Raw genomic sequence first — 21,349 nt, forward strand, 5'->3', positions numbered from 1 at the left:
ATAATTGTCATATCATGAAATCCAATGAAAACTTTTGGATCAATTTATGAGTGCATGTGACCTTTTTGAAAATGGCTATTTGGGGGGGCACGGTAGCACAGTGGATAGCACTGTTGCTTCACAGCTCCAGGGTCCAGGTTCGATTCCCGACTTGGGTCACTGTCTGTGCGGAGTCTGCACGTTCTCCCCGTGTCTGCGTGGATTTCCTCTGGGTGCTTCGGTTTCCTCCCACAAGTCCTCAAAGACCTGCTTGTTAAGTGACTTCGACATTCTGAATCCTCCCTCCGTGTACCCAAACAGGTGCCGGAATGTGGAGACTATGGGGTTTTCACAGTGACCTCATTGCAATGTTAATGTAAGCCTACTTGTTACAATAAAGATTATTATTCTTATTGCTTTTCTCTTGAAACTCCAACTAAATTATGTGAAGCAAAGTGACACCGTGAACGTTATTTCATAAATTTTCATTAATGTTTCCACCACTGCTGAAGTTTCTATCTCAGCAAAGTCATCTTGTAAAGTAAAGCATTCACTCACTCGTGTGGAATTTTCAAACAATTTAATCAGTTGCATTAAGATGTCATCTTGCCAACTGACAGAGAGGAAGCTGTCAATAGGAGCCGATGTCAGAGGAAACCAAGGTGTAAGTTAATATTATAAAATAGTACTGATAGTTTTTTCAAGAGGGCTGAAACAATGCTCTATCATCTCTTCTAGCACGTTTAATTGTTTGTGTTTTTTTAGGTAGACTTTTGGCCTAGTCTCTTCTCATTTTCAATGATTGTTTTTGTCCATTCTTGGTAATGGGATTCTGTGGATCCTCACCTTAGTATTCGCATTTTGGAGACTTGCTGTTTAACTATGCAGTGGCATATCCCTCTTGACGATGGCTTTGGACAATAATTTCCTCATTTTTGTGACTTCCAGTTCCGAGTTTTGTTCCATTCCTATTTTCAAATTCCTGGCTTTAAAAAAAACCTTAATTGATGTGCAAATTTTGCCGCCTCTGATCTGCACGCGCAGCTACTTTTCGTTGGAAGAGTTGAACTTTATAAATAAATAAGAAAAAAAGTATGATGAAAGATAAATATATAACAATCATTGCTCCTGTCCTGGTTATCAGTAACACTGCCCCCTGAACTCAGAAACCACTTCCAATAAACAGAAAAGTAACATGGAATGTTTGTTCTGTTTCCATGACAATGATTATCAATAAATATTCCATTTTGGGTTTCAACATGCAAAACCATCAGGAAAAAGTATTCAACCTCAAATATTAATTAATATGAGCAGGGAGGCAGTGGCATAGTGGTATTGTCGCTGAACTAGTAACCCAGGGCAATTAATGCTCTGGGGACCCGGGTTCAAATCCCACCATGTAAAATGATGAAATGCACAAGTGTACCTTGTGTTGCCCTATTATGTATTTTCTTTTAATGTACTTAATGATCTGTTGAGCTGCTCGCAGAAAAATACTTTGGATTGGATTTGTTTATTGTCAAGTGCATGAGGTACAGTGAAAAGTATTTTTCTGCGAGCAGCTCAACAGATCATTAAGTACATGGGAATAAAAGTAAATACATAATAGGGCAACACAAGGCATACAATGTGACAATAAACAAAATCCAATCCAATCCAAATTTAAATTCAATAGAAGTCTGGAATCAAAAGTCTAATGATGGCCATGAAACCATTGTCGATTGTTGTAAAAACCCGCCTGGTTCACTAATGTCCTTTAAGAAAGGAAATCTGTTGCCCTTACCTGGTCTGGCGTACGTGTGACTCCAGGTCCACTCATAATGGGCAGCACGATAGCACAGTGGTTAACACTGTTACTTCACAGGATTCCAAGTTCGATTCCCGGCTTGGGTCACTGTCTGTGCGGAAACTGCACATTCTCCTCGTGTCTGCATGGGTTTTGTCCGGGTGCTCCGGTTTCCTCCCACAAGTCCCGAAAGACGTACTGTTAGGTAATTTGGACAGTCTGAATTCTCCCTCAGTGTTCCTGAACAGCGCCAGAATGTGGCAACCAGGGGCTTTTCACAGTAACTTCATAATGTAAGCCAACTAGTGACAATAAAAATTATTCTAAAGATTATTATAATTGTCCTCAAGGATGGGAAATAAATGCTGGAAGCCAGAGACACACACAACCCAGGAACAAATTTTAAAAAGGTGTACTGTTTTTGATGTTAAGATAGTAATCCCTCAATTCCCTGCTTAACATATTGAGGAACTCTTTGGAAGACATTTCTGGCATAGAGACAAATTATTTTTTAAGGCAAAGGTATATTGATCCTTGTTAGACAAGTGAATCAAAGGTTAACGAGCGTAGATGGGAGTATGTAATTCAAAACAATCAGATCAACCATGACCTTATTGGATGCGCGGTGCAGGCTCAAGGGACCAAATGCCCTATTTCCCCTATATCATATGTTCCTATCCATTAACAAGTCTAAAATTATGTATCAAATATTTCAAAGATTATAAATTACAAACATCGTACATTTTACATGGGACAATCATTTTTTTTAATCAAGTCAGCTTAATTTCTAATTCACTTGAAAGAAAAACAGAAAGAAATTATTTGCACACATAATCCTTTCACATGGACTCACAGGCCGGGATTCCCTGATCCCCCTGCCAGGTTGGAGAATTGGCGGTTGGAGAATTGGGGCGCGAGAGCCGGGGGGGCGGGGGGGCGAGAATTGCGCCATGCTGCTCCAATGCCGGCCCGCCGATTTTCCGGCGCCGATTCTCGCCCACCCGCAGGATCGCCACCGCGCTGGTCAGGGGCCATTGAAAGCACTCCCCCGCAATTCTCTGTGCCTCGACGGGCCCAGTGCCCGCCAAGTTTGGCTGAGTCCCGCCAGCATAGGTTACATATGGTCCTACCCGGCGGGACCGTGAGAGTTCTGGCCGTCCTGGTAGGCGGGGGGGGGGGGGGGGGGTGGGATCTGACTCCACGGGGGGCTCCACAGTGGCCTGGACTGCGATCAGGGCCTTCCGATCGGTGTTCGGGCTATTACCGTGGGGTCCTAAGTTTCTCCACGCCGGGCCCCTGCAGGGCTCCACCGTATTGCCCAGGGGTCAGAGCGGAGACGGGAACCCATGCGCATGAACAAACTCGCGTTGGCCGTGGCGTGCATGCGTGAATACGCGTTGGCCATGGCGCGCCAGCTTTCGAGCGCCGGAGCAGCGCACACCACTCCGGCGCTGTACTAGCCCCTGGGTCGGGGTGAATGCCTGGGCCTGGAGGCCTGTTGACGCCGGAGTGACTCGCGCCGCTTTTGACGCCTGCGTCAGAACTTGGCCGCGGAACCGGAGAATCCCGGCCACAATATCTCAAAGAATATCAGTCGATGAACTACATTTGAAGTATTGGCACTATTGTAACATAAAAGTATCTGGATAAGGTCATTAGCTGTACTATTCCTTAAAGCTTAAATTATATTTAACATCTGTTCGCCTATTCTAATATAAATTAGTATACCTCTATAGCAAGAAACATTATTCCAAGTCAAACTATTCAAATCTGAATGTAGTTTACATTATTGGATTTATTTTGGCATCAACTCTTAATAACAAGACGGCCAAATCCTAATCAAAGCAAGTTTAACTGAGCCATAACTTCCTGGTTCCCTAGCGTCGCATTTGGGGGCTTTATCTAAAGTTGCGCCGGGGATTTCCGCTTGGAAGTTCCCATGTAAAGGTTCAGCCAGTAATTGTCCAGAAGGACTAACTTCCCCTGAACAGCTGTGCTGTACTGGAAACCACCTGAGAAAGCAATTTAAGTTATTAACTTTGGTTGGTTCTGCTAGTTTTACTCTCATAGTTACTCTGAAAGAGTTAGAGGTAACCTCTAACTTCAGCAACTATTTTGAACACCCAGACCAAGCCCCACAAGGATCGCCCAATCTACCCTCCACACCGTTTCCTCCCACCCCACTCTACCCTCCTCAGCCCTGGTCCAACTCCACCCTCCAATGGCTAAACACCTCCTTCCCCCCAGCTTGTGCCACAAAAAGGGGCCCCGTGTCCTCCCTTGCTGCGCTCCATTGACACCATGTTGATACTGCCGGGGCACGCTTCGCTGCCCCTGTCTCACCCAGGAAGGGGAGGAAGGTGCGGCGAGACAGGAGCTTTGGAATTCCAGCAAAGTGTAGTCCCTCCGGAGTGGCAATCCACTGGTAATTGACATCTGAGGAAGTTATGGGCTGCTAAAACTTGTTGAAATGTTAATTCAAGACATCACTTCCAGAAAGAGTCAAATAAACAACTTTGTATCCTGCAAAATACTACCTTCATTTTCATAACAGAAGTAAAAATAGTTGACTCCCATTAATAGTTTGTGTTGTTCTAGCTTCTTACTTATGCTGTTCTTGCTTGAGATGTTCATGATTTTTATTTGATTAATAAAATCAACTTGTTTCAGGAGAAAATACATTGACTTAATTCCGTACTGTAGATGTGGTAGAAGTAACCATATATCCAGTACTGTGGAGTGTAGCCTATTGTCTTATTATTAACTGTCATAATGGAAGAGGAACTGGAACATGTTTCTATCCAGTTTTCACTTCACAATAGCCATTGTTGGTTATAATTAAAGTTTGAGTTCCCCTCCCCTCACAATAGTGGTTGGAAAGTGTGGTGCTCTGTGTCACGAGTCCTAATTACCCTCGAGAAAGTGGTGGTTAGGTGAACGTCTTTCTTGCATACAACTCAGTGGTTTGCTCGATCATTTCAGATGACAGTTAAGGGTCAACCAGATTGCTGTGTGTCTAGAGTCACAAATGGGCCAGACACAAAGTACGGATGACACACCTGATGAAGGAGCTGCGCTCCAAAAACTAGTGATTCCAAATAAACGTGTTGGACTTTAACCTGGTGCTGTAAGACTTCTTACTGTACCCACCCCAGTCCACATTATCAATAAGCAGTAGGAGAACATGTCCGGAACAACACCATGGGCACCAGCAGAGGAAGTACAGATAGGTTATCTGTGCAGTTCATCTGGCTGAAGATGATTATAAACACTTTTGTCCTTTGCAGTAACACTCTGGGCTATACCACCTTTGAGGATGTAGATGTTCATGGCGCCTCCCCAGTTAGTTGTTTAAATTTCCACCACAGGGCGGCGCAGAGGTTAGCACTGCTGCCTCATGGCGCCCAGGACCCAGGTTCGATCCTGGCCCCGGGTCATTGTCCGTGTGGAGTTTGCACATTCTCCCCATGTCTGCAAGGGTCTCACCCCCACAACCCAAAGATGTACTGGTTAGGTGGATTGGCAATGCTAAATTGCCCCTTAATTGGGGAAGAAAAAATAATAGGTTACTCTAAATTTATAAATAAATAAATACATTTCCACCACCATTCATAATTGGATGTGGCAGGATTGCAGAGCTTTGATCATCTTGAGCCAGAAGAACTGCACAGATAATCTATCTGTACTTCCTCTGTTTAACTCTAGTTGCTATCAATAAATCATAAGGCAAAGGATATAGAAAGGCTATGGGCTTTCCAGACATATTATGGAAGAAAGGTGTGTTACCCTCAATAACAACGCTTAGAGTGTAAACAGTAAAGAAGGCTTTAATAAACTAAGAGTGCCGAGACGTGTGCTAACTGCTGCACTGCCCACAAGGCGGCCCCTTATATACGGCTCCCAGATGGGCGGAGCCGGAGGCGGAGTTCCCCAGGGTTCCAAGCCCGGTCTTAAAGGGGACATCACCTTACATGATGACAAGGGTACAACAGTAACCATTCATCACAAAAGGTATTTCAGAACTAGCTGTACCCATAGCCAAATTGTTCTGGTGCAGCTGCAATACTGATTGATCCCTGTACAAAGTGGAAGGTTGACCAGGTATGTCCACACAAAGCCAGACTAATACTGTGGCTGCAGAGGCTGGTCAGATGTTGGATATTCTGCAGTGCTCACCTCACCTCTTGACCCTCCAAAACCTGTCCACCATCGACAAGGCATAAATCAGTAGAGTGATGAATACTCTTAACTTTCCGAGACTACTTGGTTGGTAACCCATCCATCAACTTAAATATTCACTCCTTCCACCTTGGCACAATGTAGCTACAGTGTGCAGTATCCATGGGTTACATTGCCAACTCACCATGGCTACTTTGACAGCAACTTTTAAACACACACCATCTACCACCCAGAAGAACAAGGGTAGCAGATGCAAGGGAACACCACCTCCACTCCATGCCTTCCTAACTGGGAAATATATTAATTTTCTCATCATTGCTGGGTCAAAATTCCAGAACTCCCTCGCTAACAGCATTTTGGGAGTGCCTTTACCGCATAAATGGCAGCAATTCAAAAAGACCACAATCACCTTCTCAAGGAACTTAGGGATGAGCATGAAAGGCTGGAGGAGGTCTCGTGGCACAGTGGGAAGCGTTTCTGCCTCTGGGCAGATTCAGTTATAATTGAGAGGTAGCATGAATTATCAAAAAATGGCTTGCAACAGATAACGTTGTTGTGTTATTAGGTTACTAGGCACACTCAAATCCAAGTTATAGTTGCTTCCTGTATAGTTCAGTGGGCATATTGTCTGTACGGCAGACATCATAACTTATCTACCTTGATCTAAAAGCAGGTGGGGGAGGGGAGTCAATTCAGGACAGTTTAAAAAGAGCAACTTGTAAACTCACTCCCAGTGAGTTCTCCCAGTGAGCCAGAGAAGACACAGCCAGAGTGAGACAGAACCAAGAGTGAGTTTGGGAATTTGAATCTAGGTGGGAATTCGAAGCTTGGGGAGGAGGAGGTGCTTTTTATCCCTGGGAAGTGACCGGTAAGTAGTGTTTCTGTTTTTCTGTTTCTTTTCATTGGTATATTTATTTATTTTTTCTTCGTTGTTTATTTATTTATTTAATTTTTGGGGGGGAATTGTAATTGTTGAAGTTAACCAAAGGTTTAAGACATGGCAGGAGATCTCAGACCCGTGTCATGCACCTCGTGTGCGATGTGGGAGCTCAGGGACATGTCCAATGTCCCTGGCTTCTTCTCGTGCAAGAAGTGTGTCCTGTTGCAGCTCCTGTTAGACCGCTTGAGGCTCTGGAGCTGCGGATGGACTCACTTTGGAGCATCCGCGATGCTGAGGACGTCGTGGATAGCACGTTTAGCGAGTTGGTCACACCGCAGGTGAAAGGTACTGAGGGAGATAGAAAATGGGTGACCAAAAGACAGAGCAAGAGTAGGAAGGCAGTGCAGGTGTCCTCTGCGGTCATCTCCCTGCAAAACAGATATACCGCTTTGGATACTGTTGAGGGAGATGGCTCACCAGGGGAAGGCAGCAGCAGCCAGGTTCATGGAACCATGGCTGGCTCTGCTGTGCAGCTGGGCAGGAAGAAGAATGGCAGGGCTATAATGATAGGGGACTCAATTGTAAGGGGAATAGACAGGCAGTTCTGCGGACGCAATCGAGACTCCAGGATGGTATGTTGCCTCCCTGGTGCAAGGGTCAAGGATGTCTCGGAGCGGCTGCAGGACATTCTGGGGGGGAGGGTGAACAGCCAGCTGTCGTGGTGCACATAGGCACCGACGATATAGGTAAAAAACGGGATGAGGTCCTACAAGCTGAATTTAGGGAGTTAGGAGTTAAACTAAAAAGTAGGACCTCAAAGGTAGTAATCTCAGCATTGCTACCAGTGACACGAGCTAGTCAGAGTAGGAATGTCAGGATAGAGAGGATGATTGTGTGGCTCGAGAGATGGTGCAAGAGGGAGGGATTCAAATTCCTGGGACATTGGAACCGGTTCTGGGGGAGGTGGGACCAGTACAAACCGGACAGTCTGCACCTGGGCAGGACTGGAACCGGGGGGTGTTTACTAGAGCTGTTGGGGAGAGTTTAAACTAATGTGGCAGGAGGATGGGAACTGATGCAGGAAGTTGGAAGGTAGTAAAACAGGGACAGAAACAAAAGGCAGTAAGGGGGAAAGTGTAAGGCAGAGAAGCCATAGTCAAAAATCAAAAAGGGCGACAGTACAAGGTACAGTGACTGAGGGGAGCTCAGTGAACAGGACCAGGAATAGGACCAGGAATACTAAAAGGAATAAAACGGGAAGTGAAAACATTAATGGTAAGCAACGCGGCAGGTTGTGACATGAAGATATGGGTTCAACGACAAGGAAAATTAAGAGAAAGGTTAAGAGGAAATTTAACTTAGGAGAGGTTACTGATCGAGGTGTTAAGATTCAGAACAGAGGTAAAAAAGCCAACATAAGTGTACTTTACCTGAATGCTCGTAGTATTCGGAATAAGGTAAATGAGTTGATGGCGCAAATCATCGTGAATGACTATGATTTAGTGGCCATTACTGAAACATGGTTAAAGGATGGTCACGACTGGGAGTTAAATATCCAAGGGTATAAAACTTTTTGGAAGAACAGAGTGGATGGTAAGGGAGGTGGTGTAGCTCTGTTATTCAAGGATGACATCCAGGCAACAGTAAGGGATGACATTGGTGCTATGGAGGATAAGGTTGAATCCATTTGGGTGGAAATCAGGAATAGTAAGGCGAAAAAGTCACTGATAGGAGTAATCTATATGCCACCAAATAGTAACATTATGGTGGGGCAGGCAATAAACAAAGAAATAACTGATGCATGTAGAAATGATACAGCTGTTATCATGGGGGATTTTAATCTACATGTCAATTGGTTTAACCAGGTCGGTCAAGGCAGCCTTGAGGAGGAGTTTATAGAATGTATCCGCGATAGTTTCCTAGAACAGTATGTAATGGAACCTACGAGGGAACAAGCGGTCCTAGAACTGGTCCTGTGTAATGAGACAGGATTGATTCAGGATCTCATAGTTAGGGATCCTCTCGGAAGGAGCGATCACAATATGGTGGAATTTAAAATACAGATGGAGGATGAGAAGGTAAAATCAAGCACTAGTGTTTTGTGCTTAAACAAAGGAGATTACAATGGGATGAGAGAAGAACTAGCTAAGGTAGACTGGGAGCAAGGACTTTATGGTGAAACAGTTGAGGAACAGTGGAGAACCTTCCAAGTGATTTTTCACAGTGCTCAGCAAAGGTTTATACCAACAAAAAGGAAGGACGGTAAAAAGAGGGAAAATCGACCGTGGATATCTAAGGAAATAAGGGAGAGTATCAAATTGAAGGAAAAAACATACAAAGTAGCAAAGATCAGTGGGAGACTAGAGGACTGGGAAATCTTTAGGTGGCAACAGAAAGCTACTAAAAAAGCTATAAAGAAGAGTAAGATAGATTATGAGAGTAAACTTGCTCAGAATATAAAAACAGATAGTAAAAGTTTCTACAAATACAGAAAACAAAAAAGAGTGGCTAAGGTAAATATTGGTCCTTTAGAGGATGAGAAGGGAGATTTAATAATGGGAGATGAGGAAATGGCTGAGGAACTGAACAGGTTTTTTGGGTCGGTCTTCACAGTGGAAGACACAAATAACATGCCAGTGACTGATGGAAATGAGGCTGTGACAGGTGAGGACCTTGAGAGGATTGTTATCACCAAGGAGGTAGTGATGGGCAAGCTAATGGGGCTAAAGATAGACAAGTCTCCTGGACCTGATGGAATGCATCCCAGAGTGCTAAAAGAGATGGCTAGGGAAATTGCAAATGCACTAGTGATAATTTACCAAAATTCACTAGACTCTGGGGTGGTCCCGGCGGATTGGAAATTAGCAAACGTGACACCACTGTTTAAAAAAGGAGGTAGGCAGAAAGCGGGTAATTATAGGCCAGTGAGCTTAACTTCGGTAGTAGGGAAGATGCTGGAATCTATCATCAAGGAAGAAATAGCGAGGCATCTGGATGGAAATTGTCCCATTGGGCAGACGCAGCATGGGTTCATAAAGGGCAGGTCGTGCCTAACTAATTTAGTGGAATCTTTTGAGGACATTAACAGTGCGGTAGATAACGGGGAGCCAATGGATGCGGTATATCTGGATTTCCAGAAAGCCTTTGACAAGGTGCCACACAAAAGGTTGCTGCATAAGATAAAGATGCATGGCATTAAGGGGAAAGTAGTAGCATGGATAGAGGATTGGTTAATTAATAGAAAGCAAAGAGTGGGGATTAATGGGTGTTTCTCTGGTTGGCAATCAGTAGCTAGTGGTGTCCCTCAGGGATCAGTGTTGGGCCCACAACTGTTCACAATTTACATAGATGATTTGGAGTTGGGGACCAAGGGCAATGTGTCCAAGTTTGCAGACGACACTAAGATAAGTGATAAAGCAAAAAGTGCAGAGGATACTGGAAGTCTGCAGAGGGATTTGGACAGGCTAAGTGAATGGGCTAGGGTCTGGCAGATGGAATACAATGTTGACAAATGTGAGGTTATCCATTTTGGTAGGAATAACAGCAAAAGGGATTATTATTTAAATGATAAAATATTAAAACATGCTGCTGTGCAGAGAGACCTGGGTGTGCTAGTGCATGAGTCGCAAAAAGTTGGTTTACAGGTGCAATACGTGATTAAGAAGGCAAATGGAATTTTGTCCTTCTTTGCTAGAGGGATGGAGTTTAAGACTAGGGAGGTTATGCTGCAATTGTATAAGGTGTTAGTGAGGCCACACCTGGAGTATTGTGTTCAGTTTTGGTCTTCTTACTCGAGAAAGGACGTACTGGCACTGGAGGGTGTGCAGAGGAGATTCACTAGGTTAATCACAGAGCTGAAGGGGTTGTATTACGAGGAGAGGTTGAGTAGACAGGGACTGTACTCATTGGAATTTAGAAGGATGAGGGGGGATCTCATAGAAACATATAAGATTATGAAGGGAATAGATAGGATATATGCGGGCAGGTTGTTTCCACTGGCGGGTGAAAGCAGAACTAGGGGGCATAGCCTCAAAATAAGGGGAAGTAGATTTAGGACTGAGTTTAGGAGGAACTTCTTCACCCAAAGGGTTGTGAATCTATGGAATTCCTTGCCCAGTGAAGCAGTAGAGGCTCCTTCATTAAATGTTTTTAAGATAAAGATAGATAGTTTTTTGAAGAATAAGGTATTAAGGGTTATGGTGTTCGGGCCGGAAAGTGGAGCTGAGTCCACAAAAGATCAGCCATGATCTCATTGAACGGTGGAGCAGGCTCGAGGGGCCAGATGGCCTACTCCTGCTCCTAGTTCTTATGTTCTTATGTTATGTTCTTATATTGGCCAATGCAAAAAAAAGTCAAAAGGCAATTATCGCATGCATAATTACAGCACAACAACTAGAATTAGAACAGAATCATTCATCTGAACTTGTACAGCAAGAGCTGACAGGTTACCGTACGGTGGAATATCAGGGCAGACCTTATTATATTATTCTGTACCCATTCATTGCATCTTGGGAGTCACTGAATAGTGCTCATGAAAACAAATCTAGGCTGATATTTTCTCCTTTATTAAACCAAAGTGTAGATGGCAATTAAGCACCAAATTTCAAACCTGGTTGGTTAATTCACCCAGTGCTGGGGGTATCTCGGTTCAATTTATCCACTGCAAAATGTGTTGACATCGACTGGCTGAGTGATGGGGTTGGAAAATCATATTTTCTTTAAGTTTCAAGGACTTTTTCTGAGTTTACACTTGGTTGCTGGATGGATGCCCCACCCTTGTTTTTCTATCAGTAGCCTCATTTCTTTCAACCATGCAAGTTTCAGAATAGGATCAGTGGAAAATTTACAAGTTCAAATAGAGGTCTTACAGTGGAAAGTAGATGTGCCACATTGCCTTCTGCCAACAAGTCTTACTATTCTCCAATTATACTTCCACCCTTGTTTAGTGGTAACATTTACTATTTACATTTATTCATATCCAAATGCAAGGAAAATAGAAAAAAACATACTGAACAGTAAACCAAGCAAGTTGGTGATCTACTTGACAGGACATAAATTGCCATTCACAATCATGCACAAAGTTCTCCTGATCACTGTGGACCACCATTTTACAACATCAATTGTGCAAAGATTGCTCGTGGGAGTCAACTTTTATTTTCACACAGCAGAGATAGTAGCAAAGCGATCAAAAGTTGCCATTTTCTCTATATTGAGGGGGTCAATAAATAAAGACGACAATTTCCCAATTCTGGTTTAGCGAGATTGTGAAATACATATGGGAGTCTCCGTTGCCCGACAGCGATATTGTAATTAGCGATCGGGCGGAAAATCAATTCCGATGCTGGAATCAGGGACAGCGTCGGTTTGACGGCGGTTTGCGACTTACCGCCCCCTCCGAAATGGCGGCATCGTGACGGCGCAGTCGCAATGCCATTAGCGCCTCATCGGCCAGCCCACTCATGTTGCTCCGTCCCCGATGGGCCAAGTTTCCGACGGCACGGGACACGTGTCCTCACACAAATCGTGAACCTGGCATGGCGGCTGTGGACTGTGTCCAGCGGCGCCACACGCCGTCGGGATCCGTGCCGTTGGCTAGGGCGGCTTATGCGAGGGCTGGGGGGACTAGTGGGGGGGGGGGGGGACATGTGGGGACGTGGATGGCAGTTTGTGTCTGCGCACGGCCAGTGCCATGTTGTACGGCGTGACCGCAGCATGTCGTCAGTCGTGCGCAAGTGCGGCCCGGGACCCGGCCATTCTTGATGCAAGAGGCAGGAATTTTGGTTGGCGCTGGTGCTAGCCCCTCACTGGAATCGGTGAAGGGTTCGCGTCAATTTTTTTCGCGTAAACCTCCCTCGGATTCTCCATTCGAGCACTTAGCTGCAGGAATGGAAAATCCCGCCCATAGAATTTATCGTATAAAGCAGAATATGATGGTCTCAATAAAGTGGTGGTTTGTGCCTTTGCTCAACTCTGTGCAGCTTATTTGGATTGGTCATGCTAAATTGCCCCGTAATCTCCCAAGATGTGCAGGTTTGGTGGGCTTGCAGGGACAGTGCAGGCCTAGGTAGTGTGCTCTTTCAGAGGGTCCGTGCAGAGTTGATGGGCTGAATGACCTCCTTCTGCACTGTAGGGATTCTATGATTCTATTACTAGAGCCATGCAGGTCCAGTTTGTTGAATAATGATCTCAATCGATATACTGTATAAACAGAACTCACATGACTGGAGGTTTACATAAAAACAAAGCACTTGTGACCCTTCCGTCAGGAATTGTTTAGAACAAACCTCTGCACCCCACACACGCCCCAAAGTGTACACTTCAATCATTTCACTTCATAGCGCTCAGCGTTATTTTGTTCTTCACAAATTAAAAACCATTTCAATCTCTGGCACATTAAAATTTTTTGCATAAAGCTAAATTGAAAATCAAAGAAACTTAAGCTGTCATTTGTTTAACTTCACAATTTATAACCCCTGTCCCATTATCCTTCCATGTAAATAGGACATATCTTGTTGCTGTTCAGCTAAATAAAGCTGAATATTTTAATTGCATTGCTTTGAGATTATAGCAAACTTTTCGAAGGTCTATGAAACACCATCATATATTCTGGTCAGAAAATATCAGTGTTTGCATGATCAAAGTGTTCAAAGGTTTGAGATCTTACACCTCACACCCAACCTCCACCCATTTCTGACAAAAAGAGTTTTGCATTCTGTAAGTTTTTGGGCCTAATTAGATGAGCATTATTTACTGTCCTGATTCCATTTATCAAGTCGTTTTCTCTTTAAAAGATTCCTGGTCTCTTAAAAAAAAAAAATTCTCAATCACTTCAATTATGTTTTTAACCAATCCAAGTAAGTTTTCCTTACAGTGTTAACTCCTCCTTGGCGTAGGGTTGGCAACCTTCTAAGATGGTCCCGGAGTCTCTCGGAGTGGAAGATTACTCTCCTAGGCATTGCTGCAAGCAACCCAGGATAGAAATCTAGGAAAAATCAATCACGGAGGTACATTTTTTCACTTTATTTGAACGCTTATTTTATTGAGATTGAGGAATGAAAGACAATTGAACGTTGGTCAAGAACTGTTAATCAGGTCCGGTGGCGGCAATGAGTGAGTGAGCTGCACATTCGGGGGCTCTCACTCCGGCGGGATTTGAGGACCTGGTTCCCCGGTTTTGCGGGGCTGTGAAAGGACGGCCACGGGAGGGCTAAGGAGCGAGCAGAGCTGCATGGAACTGCGGGAGAGCAGAAAGCAGCGCAAACGGGAGAGGAAGGGACAAAGGCAAGGTGCAGGGGAAGCTGACCCGGGAGCAAAGATAGCGGCCCTGCGGACCTCGCACCTGGCGATCCAGCAGGCACTGGAAAACATACTGCAGGTGATAAAGAGCAGTTTTGAGTCGTTGAAGCGGGATAACTTGGACCCACTTCAGAAGGCAGTGGATCAGCTGAACCAGAGACTGGATGCCCAGGACGAAAAAGTTAAGGAGCTGGGGGAGGTGGAGGAGCAGGCGGATGCGCAGATGATTGCTGCGCTAGAAATCGACGGGTTGAAGGAGAGACAGAGAAGACTGCTGGACTGAGCGGTAGCATTGTGGATGGCACAATTGCTTCACAGCTCCAGCGTCCCGGGTTCGATTCCGGCGTGGGTCACTGTCTGTGCGGAATCTGCACATCCTCCCTGTGTGTGCGTGGGTTTCCTCCGGGTGCTCCGGTTTCCTCCCACAGTCCAAAGATGTGCAGGTTAGGTGGATTGGCCATGATAAATTGCCCTTAGTGTCCAAAATTGCCCTTGGTGTTGGGTGGGATTGCTGGGTTGTGGGGATAGGGTGGCGGTGTTGATCTTGGGTGGGGTGCTCTTTCCAAGAGCCGGTGAGGACTCGATGGGCCGAATGGCCTCCTTCTGCACTGTAAATTCTAGAGTAGAGGAGCTGGAAAATAGAGCCCGTAGACAAAATCTGAGGATCATCGGCCTCCCGGAGGGGGCTGAGGGAGCAGATGCCACAGTGTTTGTGGCTGACCTGTTGATGCAGCTGATGGGGGCTGAAGCCTTTCCGCGACCATCGGAGCTGGAGGGGGCACACAGAGTACAGGCGAGACAGGTGCGTCCGGGGGGTCCCCCCCTGTCCGATGGTGATTCGGTTCCACAGGTTTGTGGAGAAGGAGCGGGTGCTGCAGTGGGCAAAGAGCGCTAAGAGCAGCACGTGGAATAACAGTGTTCTTCGCATTTACCAGGACCTAAACCAGGAGGTGGCCAGGCGGTGAGCAGCCTTTAAACAAGTTAAGGAGGTGTTGTTCAAAAAGCACGTGAAGTTTGGTCTGCTCTTCCCAGCCCGTCTTTGGGTTACGTATCAGGGCCAATACCACTACTTCTCCGAGCCCGAAGAAGCGATGGACTTTGTGAGGGATCAGGGGCTGGTCTCGAAAAAAGGACCCACGGATGCAAGCTAGGGTCCGAGAATTACTTTTTTTTTAATAAATATTTTATTGAAAATTTTTGGTCAACCAACACAGTACATTGTGCATCCTTTACACAATATTATAACAACACAAATAACAATGACCTATTTTATAAACAAAAAAATGAATAAATAATAAATAACAAAAATGAAAACTAGCCCTAATTGGCAACTGCCTTGTCACAAGTAACACTCTCCAAAAATATAATTTAACAGTCCAATATATAATTATCTGTAGCAACGACCTATACATATTATACAGTATATATTAACAACCCTGAGAGTCCTTCTGGTTCCTCCCTCCCCCCCCCCCCCCCTCCGATCCTGGGCTGCTGCTGCTGCCTTCTTTTTTCCATTCCGTCTATCTTTCTGCGAGGTATTCAACGAACGGTTGCCACTGCCTGGTGAACCCTTGAGCCGACCCCCTTAGGACGAACTTAATCCGCTCTAGCTTTATAAACCCCGCCATGTCATTTATCCAGGTCTCCACCCCCGGGGGCTTGGCTTCTTTCCACATTAGCAATATCCTGCACCGGGCTAGTAGGGACGCAAAGGCCAAAACATCGGCCTCTCTCGCCTCCTGCACTCCCGGCTCTTGTGCAACCCCAAATATAGCCAACCCCCAGCTTGGTTCGACCCGGACCCCTACTACTTTTGAAAGCACCTTTGTCACCCCCATCCAAAACCCCTGTAGTGCCGGGCATGACCAAAACATATGGGTATGATTCGCTGGGCTTCTCGAGCACCTCGCACACCTATCCTCCACCCCAAAAAATTTACTGAGCCGTGCTCCAGTCATATGCGCCCTGTGTAATACCTTAAACTGAATCAGGCTTAGCCTGGCACACGAGGACGACGAGTTTACCCTGCTTAGGGCATCTGCCCACAGCCCCTCCTCGATCTCCTCCCCCAGCTCTTCTTCCCATTTCCCTTTTAGTTCATCTACCATAGTCTCCCCTTCGTCCCTCATTTCCCTATATATATCTGACACCTTACCATCCCCCACCCATGTCTTTGAGATCACTCTGTCCTGCACCTCTTGTGTCGGGAGCTGCGGGAATTCCCTCACCTGTTGCCTCGCAAAAGCCCTCAGTTGCATATACCTGAATGCATTCCCTTGGGGCAACACATATTTCTCGGTCAGCGCTCCCAGACTCGCGAACTTCCCATCCACAAACAGATCTTTCAGTTGCGTTATTCCTGCTCTTTGCCACATTCCATATCCCCCATCCATTCCCCCCGGGGCAAACCTATGGTTGTTTCTTATCGGGGACCCCCCCAAGGCTCCAGTCTTTCCCCTATGCCGTCTCCACTGTCCCCAAATCTTCAGTGTAGCCACCACCACCGGGCTTGCGGTGTAGTTCCTCGGTGAGAACGGCAATGGGGCTGTCACCATAGCCTGTAGGCTAGTCCCCCTACAGGACGCCCTCTCTAATCTCTTCCACGCTGCTCCCTCCTCCTCTCCCATCCACTTACTCACCATTGAAATATTAGCAGCCCAATAATACTCACTTAGGCTCGGTAGTGCCAGCCCCCCCCGCATCCCTGCTACACTGTAAGAATCCCTTCCTCACTCTCGGGGTCTTCCCGGCCCACACAAAACCCATGATGCTCTTTTCAATCCTTTTAAAAAAAGCCTTCGTGATCACCACCGGGAGGCACTGAAACACAAAGAGGAATCTCAGGAGGACCACCATCTTAACCGCCTGCACCCTCCCTGCCAGTGACAGGGCTACCATATCCCATCTCTTGAAATCCTCCTCCGTTTGTTCCACCAACCGCGTTAAATTTAACCTATGCAATGTGCCCCAATTCTTGGCTATCTGGATCCCCAGGTAACGAAAGTCCCTTGTTACCTTCCTCAACGGTAGGTCCTCTATTTCTCTACTCTGCTCCCCTGGATGCACCACAAACAACTCACTTTTCCCCATGTTCAATTTATACCCTGAAAAATCCCCAAACTCCCCAAGTATCCGCATTATTTCTGGCATCCCCTCCGCCGGGTCTGCCACGTATAGTAGCAAATCGTCCGCATACAAAGATACCCGGTGTTCTTCTCCTCCTCGAAGTACTCCCCTCCACTTCTTGGAACCCCTCAACGCTATCGCCAGGGGCTCAATCGCCAGTGCAAACAATAATGGGGACAGAGGGCATCCCTGCCTTGTCCCTCTATGGAGCCGAAAATATGCAGATCCCCGTCCATTCATGACCACGCTCGCCATTGGAGCCCTATACAACAACTGCACCCATCTAACATACCCCTCTCCAAAACCAAATCTCCTCAACACCTCCCACAAATAATCCCACTCCACTCTATCAAATGCTTTCTCGGCATCCATCGCCACTACTATCTCCGTTTCCCCCTCTGGTGGGGCCATCATCATTACCCCTAACAACCTCCGTATATTCGTGTTCAGCTGTCTCCCCTTCACAAACCCAGTTTGGTCCTCGTGGACCACCTCCGGGACACATTCCTCTATTCTCATTGCCATTACCTTGGCCAGGATCTTGGCATCTACATTTAGGAGGGAAATAGGTCTATAGGACCCGCATTGTAGCGGGTCCTTTTCCTTCTTTAAGAGAAGCGATATTGTTGCTTCAGACATAGTCGGGGGCAGTTGTCCCCTTTCCTTTGCCTCATTAAAGGTCCTCGTCAGTACCGGGGCGAGCAAGTCCACATATTTTCTATAGAATTCGACTGGGAATCTATCCGGTCCTGGGGCCTTTCCCGCCTGCATGCTCCTAATTCCTTTCACCACTACTTCTACCTCGATCTGTGCTCCCAGTCCCACCCTTTCCTGCTCTTCCACCTTGGGAAATTCCAGCCGATCCAAGAAGCCCATCATTCTCTCCCTCCCATCCGGGGGTTGAGCTTCATATAATTTTTTATAAAATGTCTTGAACACTCCATTCACTCTCTCCGCTCCCCGCTCCATCTCTCCTTCCTCATCCCTCACTCCCCCTATTTCCCTCGCTGCTCCCCTTTTCCTCAATTGGTGTGCCAGCAACCTGCTCGCCTTCTCCCCATATTCGTACTGTACACCCTGTGCCTTCCTCCATTGTGCCTCTGCAGTGCCCGTAGTCAGCAAGTCAAATTCTACATGTAGCCTTTGCCTTTCCCTGTACAGTCCCTCCTCCGGTGCTTCCGCATATTGTCTGTCCACCCTCAAAAGTTCTTGCAGCAACCGCTCCCGTTCCTTACTCTCCTGCTTCCCTTTATGTGCCCTTATTGAGGGTCCGGGAATTACTGGTTGAAGGGATGCCTACTGTGCCTGGACTGCAGGTCGACTGTTTACTGCTTTAAAGGTGCCTTGTGGTGTATTCTTTGTGGGCAGTTTGCAGGTGAACGATATGGGGGAGGTTTCAGCAGCGACCCTGTGGGAGGCGCTGAAGGCAGTAGTGAGGGGGGAGCTGATCTCAATTCGGGCTCACAGGGTCAGGGCGGACAGAGCAGAAATGGACAGATTGGTTCGGGAAATTCACCGGATAGACGAGGAGCATGCGGGGTCCCAAGGGGAGGACCTACTCAGGGAGAGACGGAGATTACAGGCGGAACTGGGGGTGCTATCCACGAGTAGGGCCGTGGAACAACTTAGGAAGGCGAGGGGAGTGGTGTATGAGCATGGGGAGGCCAGCAGATTGCAAGCGCAGCAACTCAGGAAGAGAGAGGCGGCCAGGGAAATAAGTAGAGTGGTTGATGGGGAGGGGAGCAGAGTGGAGGACCCGGCAGGACTGAATAAGGTATTTCGGGACTTCTATAGCAAGCTGCACACTTCAGAACCCCTGGAAGAGCCGGAGGAGATGAAAAGGTTCCTGGATGGACTAACCCCAAAAGTAGGCAGGGGACTAGTGGACGGGCTGGGGGCCCCGATTAGAGCGGAGGAGGTATTGGGGGGCCTAAAGGCCATGCAGTCGGGGAAAGCCCCGGGACCGGATGGATACCCAGTCGAGTTTTACAAGAAGTTCTCGGAGATAGTGGAATGTCAGGGGACAGAGGGACCCTGCCACCGATGATGTCGCAAGCCACCATCTCGCTGATACTGAAGCGGGACAAGGACCCGGAATCCTGCGGGTCATACAGGCCAATCTCCCTGATCAACGTGGATGCCAAGCTCCTGGCCAAGGTCCTGGCGATTAGAATTGAGGACTGCGTACCGGAGGTGATTGGGGACGATCAGACAGGGTTTGTGAAAGGCAGGCAGCTGACAGCTAACTTGAGAAGATTGCTTAATGTGATCATGATGCCCCCAAGGAGGTGGAGGTAGTGGTGGCAATGGACGCTGAGAAGGCCTTCGACCGGGTGGAGTGGGGCTATTTGTGGGAGGTGCTTGGACGGTTTGGGTTCGGGGAGGGACTGGTTAATTGGGTCAGATTATTGTACCAGGCCCCAAAAGCTAGCGTTAGGACGAACAGGATAATGTCAGATTATTTCAGACTACACCGCGGGACCAGACAGGGGTGCCCACTCTCCCTGTTGCTGTTCGCGCTGGCCATAGAGCTGTTGGCGATGGCATTGAGAGCTGCGAAGGGGTGAAAGGGAATGACTAGGGGGGGGTGGAACATAGGGTCTCTCTCTATGCGGCCGACTGCTCCTGTACGTGTCGGACCAACTGGCCGGGATAGAAAATATACTGGAAACATTGAGGAAGTTAGGCCGGTTTTCAGGGTACAAACTAAATATGGCCAAGAGTGAGATGTTTGTGGTGCAGTCAAGGGGCCAGGAGAATAGACTGAAGGAGCTGCCATTTAGGCTGGTGCAGGAAAGTTTCCAGTACTTGGGGATACAGGTGGCACAAGACTGGGGCAGGTTGCATAAGTTAAATTTGACTAGGGTGGTGGAACAAATGAAGAGGGAGTTTCGGAGATGGGATGCACTCCCGCTGTCACTGGCGGGGAGGGTGCAGACTGTAAAGATGACAATCCTCCCTACATTTCTGTTCATCTTCCAGTGCCTCCCGATCTTTATCCCACAGTCCTTCTTCAAAAGGACCGGCAAAATTATCATGAGCTTTGTCTGGGCGGGAAAATCCCCGCGGGTGAAGAAGGCGATGCTTGAAAGGAGGCGCAGCGAGGGGGGACTGGCATTGCCGAGTCTGATCAACTACTACTGGGCAGCTAACATAGCCTTGATAAGGAAGTGGATGGTGGGTACGGGGTCTATCTGGGAGCGAGTGGAGACGGCTCCTTGCAGGGGCACCAGTTCGGCAGCCCTGGTCACGGCTCCCCTACCGCTGTCGCCGGCCAGGTACTCCACCAGCCTGGTAGTGGGGGCGGCCCTGTGGATATGGGGCCAGTGGAGGAGGCATGTGGGGGGGGGGGGGGTGCGTCGGTCTGGGCTCCAATATGTGATAACCATCGATTCGCCCCCGGGAACATGGATGGAGGGTTTCGAACGTGGTGGCGGACGAGGGTGGGCGATATGTTCCTGGAGGGGTGCTTTGCGAGTTTGAGGGGCTTGGAGGAGAAATTTGGGCTGGCAAGGTACTTACAGATGCGGGACTTTGTACGCAGACAGGTCCCATCCTTCCCACGCCTCCCGCCAATAGAATTCCAGGACAGAATAGTCTCTAGAGGAGGAGGAGGAGAGGATGGAGTCTCGGATATCTACATGGTGCTCATGAAGGGGGAAGAGTCCCAGACGGAGGAATTGAAACTCAAATGGGAGGAGGAGCTCGGCGGGGAGATGGAGGATGGGCTGTGGGCGGAAGCTCTGAGTAGGGTAAACTCAACCGCAACATGTGCCAGGCTCGGCCTGATTCAATTTAAGGTCGTTCACCGGGCCCACATGACGGTAGCTCGGATGAGCAAATTCTTTGGGGTAGAGGACAAGTGCACTGGATGCGCGGGAGGACCAGCAAACCGTGTTCAAATGTTTTGGGCATGTCCTAGGCTTAGGGGGTAGTGGGAGGGATTTGCGGGGGGTCATGTCCCGGGTGCTGAAAACAAGGGTGGTGATGAGTCCAGGGGTGGCAATTTTCAGGGTTTCGGAAGACCCGGGAGTCCAGGGGGAGAGACAGATGTTCTGGCCTTTGCTTCCCTAATAGCCCGGCGGCGAATACTGCTGGCATGG

At 47.4% G+C, this 21,349-nt stretch overlaps 1 long non-coding RNA gene across 1 annotated transcript; it reads right to left on the reverse strand.

Moving 5' to 3' along the window:
• Window positions 1-544: 544 nt before the first annotated feature.
• Window positions 545-4,438, reverse strand: LOC140393516 (uncharacterized). Its single transcript, XR_011935639.1, has 2 exons — window positions 4,372-4,438; window positions 545-1,047 (listed from the first exon to the last, which is right to left on the reverse strand). It is a non-coding gene; the product is annotated as an uncharacterized lncRNA (long non-coding RNA).
• Between the last annotated feature and the right edge of the window lie 16,911 nt (window positions 4,439-21,349).

The sequence above is a fragment of the Scyliorhinus torazame genome, chromosome 17 (assembly GCF_047496885.1).
Source record: "Scyliorhinus torazame isolate Kashiwa2021f chromosome 17, sScyTor2.1, whole genome shotgun sequence".
NCBI classification, from domain to species: domain Eukaryota; kingdom Metazoa; phylum Chordata; class Chondrichthyes; order Carcharhiniformes; family Scyliorhinidae; genus Scyliorhinus; species Scyliorhinus torazame.